The sequence below is a fragment of the Nicotiana tomentosiformis genome, chromosome 4, assembly GCF_000390325.3.
Source record: "Nicotiana tomentosiformis chromosome 4, ASM39032v3, whole genome shotgun sequence".
NCBI classification, from domain to species: Eukaryota; Viridiplantae; Streptophyta; class Magnoliopsida; order Solanales; family Solanaceae; genus Nicotiana; species Nicotiana tomentosiformis.
In genome coordinates this window covers 40,812,540-40,819,033 of record NC_090815.1, presented here as the reverse complement: position 1 = coordinate 40,819,033, position 6,494 = coordinate 40,812,540, and positions in this window count along the sequence as shown.

Here is a 6,494-nt window from a genome sequence, read left to right as displayed (position 1 = left end):
CCTCACCATATCCTAAGTACCCAAAGAACCTATCATATCTATTACCGTACTGATCCAACATACTACCAAGTTGTCCCATTTCTCCGAGTTCCTTCCGAATTGCCCTCAAGCTGATATTTCTCCTTGTTAGAATACCATGATCATAACCCAAAGCTCACCACAAGAGATCCTAGCATAAAATTACACCGCCCTAAGACCCATAAGCCGTTGTATTCCCTCTTAAGCACCCCAAATGTACTGCAACCGAGATACCCACTCTGAAGAGACCTTCTGTGAATCTGAAGCCGTTTCTTCCACTTTCTAATACCGAAATATAAAATCCACAATGATATAGAAATACCTCGAGCCTCGACACCATCCAATGTAAATCTCATATCCTAGCGATATACAAATTCGGGAAAATTCTCAATTGCTATTTATAATTCTTGAATCCATTAGATCCTTCTTGAGAGTCATCTATTCTGCTCAATTCTTAATTGCGTCGCCCAAATGGTCCAAACGACCTATGCCCCATTAGCACAACAACACCCAAAGAAGTAATCCACACCTTTAAGCAACCGAGCAATTTCCTACTCCACACCCACTACATCCTTCACGAATAATAACTCAATTATCCCATGATTCCCATATACCCATAAAGTGTAACACATCCCGTATCCAGAAATTTATTTACTTGAGTCATCTTTAATCTCAACCTCTGCAAGTCATAACCGATCCACAAGTATGCCTCAGACCAAAACCAATGCAACACGTAACCATGCAATCAAATCGTCGATAGCAGACTCCCCCACTTAGCTCAATGCCATAGAATAGAACATATGATAACTCACCATACCCATACTCTATTACTGCCATAATACTGCACGGAGATTCAACTAAATCCTTCATAAGCTCATGTAACACAAACCATATAGTACCTCACATCATCTACTAAGCACGCATACATCCACATGACGATCAGGTTAACTTTCTCAACCAAATTTAAATTTAAATCTCAACACATATACCCCGTTGGTAGGAAGGAAACTCTCCATACAATATTATAAGGATCACACCTCCATAGATTACTTCGCATGAGATAACCCACCTGCTTAGCCTCAAATTGGCATCTTGCTATACCCTTTCGCAGTCGCGATTACTACACCATCACTTAATCTTCCTAAGTCTAAACTCACCACAAGACCTGAAAATCTACTTCATTTCACAATTAAACAACATGAAAAATCTTTCAACACACTCAACTCGAGACTATACGTCACATCAAGAAAGTAATCTAGCACCCAATAGTCTTTTTTGCATCTTAAGCAAACTCTTTTCATCACATTCAAACTATTTGAACACATCCCGCAGTCACATCATACTCATCATATAGCCATCCAACCACTCATCGAGTCATAAATTACACTCATTGGGACGCTACCGTACATATAATTCCAAAAGCACGTGCTCACACAACCGAAATCCCCGTGCTCAAGCTACAATCATAACCCGACCTCAAGTCCTCCAGACTGGCCCATCATCAGAACACAGAAATGACATCTCGCACCTCATCCATGGAATCACACACCGGCGATGCACAACTAATATCGAGCACTCACATGCGCACACGAATGTGTGGAGGGAATTCAAAGAGTTATGTTTCAAGTTGAATCAATGCCGCACGATAAGGAAATAAAGATGGGAAGTTTATCCTAAATGCCCTGTAGCCTCTCGAAGATAGGTATGGACGTCATCATACCAATCCGCAAGACTTTACTAGACACTTTCTCATGATTTGTAGAACCTATGAACCTAGAGCTTTGATACCAACTTGTCACGACCCAAAATCCAACTAGTCGTGATGGCACCTAACCCAACCCGTCAGGTAAGCAAATTAACAACTATCCAATTTAATGAGATTTATTAAGAAAAGAAATGATAATACAACTGCTTTTATACAAGAATTTTCCAAGGACTGGTAGTACAAATCATGAGCTTCTAAGATTTAGAATTTACAAAGTTGGTATGAAATAAAGTACATCATTTGTTTGAACTATACATGAACAAATTAAAATTTTAAAGCTACCAAGATCATGAGGCAGCTATGACTGGAACGCTGGTACATCTTTAGATCCAGCTCCCGCCGTACGTAGTTACCTCAACATCCAACATATGCACGCAAGGTGTAGAAGTGTAGTATGAGTACAACCGACCCCGTGTACTCAATAAGTAACAAACCTAACCTTAGGTTGAAAGTAGTGCCGAGGTGGGACAAGGTTCAGAGTCCAACTCCAATAACCAACAGCAGTTTATAACAGTATAATAAAGGTGGTACAAGAAATAACTCAGCTGGTTCACAGTTACGGAAAATAGGCATGCTTTTCAAGTATAATAGTAGATCCCAGATCTTTCACTGAAAACTTCAAAAATATATGAATAAATTTGAAAACTATGATTTTTCCCAAAAACCTTTCGACAATAAATAAGATGTTTCATTTTTCAGATAGCATGAGGGAAATACATCTCTATGCCTACATGTCAATATACAGGTGAAATCATGAATGTCACCAAAATCGGGTAGCATGAGGAAATGCATCTCTATGCATGTATCTCAAGTACACATGTCAAATACAATGCATCTCAATGATGAACTCATGTACTCACACTCTCAGAGTGCTAAATCTCAATGTCTCGTATTTTCACTCATCATGCTCAATACTCAGCACACTCAGTCACTCGGTACTATATAGGGTAGATCCAGCCCAAGTATGAATCACAACTCGCGCACAACCACTCAATACTGTATATTTCCAATCTAGCCCAGGGAAGACCCATCCCATATATATATATATATATATATATATATATATATATACATACTGACATTCAGCCACTCAGTACTGTATAGGGCCAATCCAGCCTAGGGAAGATCCATCCCATATATATATATATATATATATATATATATATATATATATATATATATATATATATATATATATATGGGGCCAATCCAGCCCAGGGAAGATCCATCCCTCAAACAACAACAGCAACAATAACATACCCAGTATAATCCCACATAGTGGGATCTAGGGAGGGTAATGTGTACGCAGAGCTTACCCCTATCTTTGTAGAGGTAGAGAGATTGATTCCAATAAACCCTCGGCTCAGGCAAGCATAGGTACCACAATAATAACAAGAAACAATACGTGACAACACCGAAAAACCATGTAGAAGCAAAGAAAAGAAAAGAAAAATCAAATAAGCCTAACTACCAACCAAATGCGAGAGTATGTACTAACACTACCGGTATGAATAATCTAGACTACCTAACCTACTATCCTAATCTTAGACCTCCACCCCTTCCTATCACGGGTCATGTCCTCGGTCAGCTGTAGCTGCATCATGTTATGCCTAATCACCTCACCCCAACTCTTCTTCGGCCTACCTCTACCTCTCCTAAGGCCCTCCAATGTCAACCTCTCACACATCCTTACTAGAGCGTCTGTGCTTCTCCTCCTCACATGTCCAAACCATCTAAGTCGTGCTTCCCGCATCTTGTCCTCAATAGGGGCCACACCCACCTTGTCCCAAATAACTTCATTCCGAATCCTATCTAATCTGGTGTGCCCGCACATCCATCTCAACATCCTCATCTCTGCTACCTTCATATTCTGGACGTGAGAGCTCTTGATTGGCTAACACTCAGCCCCATACAACATAGCCGGTCTGACCACCACTCTATAAAACATACCTTTAAGTTTTGGTAGTACCTTCTTCTCACACAAAATACCGAAAGCAAGCCTCCATTTCATCCATGCCGCTCCAATACGATGTGTGACATCTTCATCAATCTCCCCATTCCCTTATATAATAGACCCAAGGTACTTAAAACTCCCCCTCCTAGGGATGACTTGTGAATCCAGCCTCACTTCCCCTTCCACTCCCTGAGTAGCACCACTAAACTTACACTCCAAGTATTCTGTCTTAGTTCTGCTCAGCTTGAAACCTTTAGACTCTAGGGTCTATCTCTACACCTTTAACCTCGCGTTAATACCGTCTCATGTCTCGTCAATCAAAATAATGTCATCTGCAAATAACATGCACCACGACACCTCTCCTTGGATGTGGCGAGTCAGTACGTCCATCGTCAGGCAAACAAAAAAGGGCTGAGTACCGACCCCTGATGCAACCCCATCATGACCAGAAAATGGTTTGAGACCCCTCCCACTATCCTCACACAGGTCTTTGATCCCTCATACGTGTCTTTAATCACTCTAATGTAGGCCACAAGTACCCCTCTAGCCTCCAAACATCTCCACAGAACCTCCGTCGGGACTTTATCTTAAGCATTTTCTAAATCGATGAACACCATATGCAAGTCTATCTTCCTCTCCTTGTATTATTCCATCAATCTCCTAATAAGGTGAATGTCTTCCGTAGTTGAATGCCCTGGCATAAACCCAAATTGGTTCTCGAAAATAGACATCCTTCTCCTCACCCATAGCTCCACCACCCTCTCCCACACCTTCATATTGTGACTAAGCAGCTTAATACCCCGATAACTGTTGCAATTTTGGATATCACCCTTATTATTGTACACAGGAACCATCGTGCTCCATCTCCACTCTTCGGGCATCTTTTTCATCCTAAAAATGACATTAAATAACCTAGTAAGCCACTCGAAGCCCGCCCTGCCCACGTTCTTCCAAAACTCCACCGAGATATCATCTGGCCCGGTCGCTCTATCCCTGCTCATCTTATGCAATATAAATAATTAGGCAAGATCCATGCCCAGGGAAGATCCATCCCTCAATATAATATCAACTGCGCTCATTGTGGGTGTGCAGACTCTGGAGAGGCTCCTTTAGCCCAAGCGCTATAATGAGCCAAATCCAGGCATAAATCAATAAAACATGTTGCGGCGTGTAGCCCGATCCCATAAACATCACTCACAATCAGGCCCTCGACCTTACTCAGTCATAAATCTATCCAGTCTCTCGGGCTCACAATGTCATGAAACTAGTCCAAAATGATGATATAATGTATCAATAAATAGCAATGGAGACTGAGATATGATATGCATTGAATGAATATGGCTGAGTATGAAATTACAATTTAAACATATAATTCGATAACAGAAATTACCTCAGTGGGTCCCAATAATACCAGCATTTGCCTAAGCATGATTTCTAACATGAGTCGCGGCTCAGTATCTCTAACACATGGAAAATACAAGTTAATTGACTACACAGCTCTACAGAATTGACTGAGTCTCAAATTCTATGGTGCACATCCACACGCCCGTCACCTCGCATGTGCGTCACCTTCAAACAAAATCACATAACACGTCTAATCAGGGTTCATACCCTCAGCTCCAAGTTTAGAAGTGTTACTTACCTCGAACAAGCCAAATCCAATACCGAGCAAGCGAAGCAATACTCCAAAAATGCCATGCCACACGTACTGACCTATGAACGGCTCAAAACTAGCCAAAAGCAACTCAAATACATCAAATAAAGTCTAAGGAAACAATTCCAATTGATAGAGGTCGAATCTTTACTCAGAATCCCAAAATCAACCAAAACTCAAACCCCGGCTCGCACCTCAGAACTCGATGAAACTTATAAAATCTGATAACTCATTCAATTACGAGTCCAACCATACTAGTTTCACTCAAATCCGACTCCGAATCGACATTCAAATCTTAAAAATTCATTATATGAAACTATAGACAATTCCTCCGATTTCTCTTTAAAAATTAATAATCCAATGCCTAAAACGAAGATTAATTCATGAAATAAAAGCACAAGTGAGTCAAGAATACTTACCCCAAGTCGTGTGGAAAAACCTCTCTCCAAAATCGTCCAATCCAAGCTCCAAAATCCGAAAATGAGAATAACCTCAAAACCCACAATTTTATCTTTTGTCCAGGCCTCTTTGTATTTGCGTAAAAACTTTCACGCCTACGACCTCGCATTTGCGAGCCAATTCCCGCATCTGCGGATCCACACTCAACAGCCAGCCCTTGCACCTGCGGAACTTCTTCCTCTTCTGCGTAATCGCAGGTGCGAGCCAAGGGTCCGCATCTGCGCTCCTTCCACTTTTGCGATCAGCATCACCGCGCCTGCGATGATGCAGGTGCGCACAAAATACCCGCTTCTACGGCCTCACACTGGGATACCAATTCCATTTTTGCACCTTCATCTGCACACATGCGGCCATCGCACCTCCGCCCAGTGGCCCGCAGTTGCGATCACACCAAAACATACTTGCCCAGCCTTAACAAAAGTGATCCGAAACGATCTGATTCTCGTCTGAAACTCATCCGAGCCACTCGGGATCCTTTTGAAACATATGAACAAGTTCAATAACATAACGGGGACCTACTCGAGGCCTCAAATCACATCAAACAATGTCTAAATTATAAATCGCACCTTAAATCAAACTTAATGAACTCTTGAACTTTCAAAACTCGCGCCGAAACATATCAAATCAACTCGAAATGAACTCCA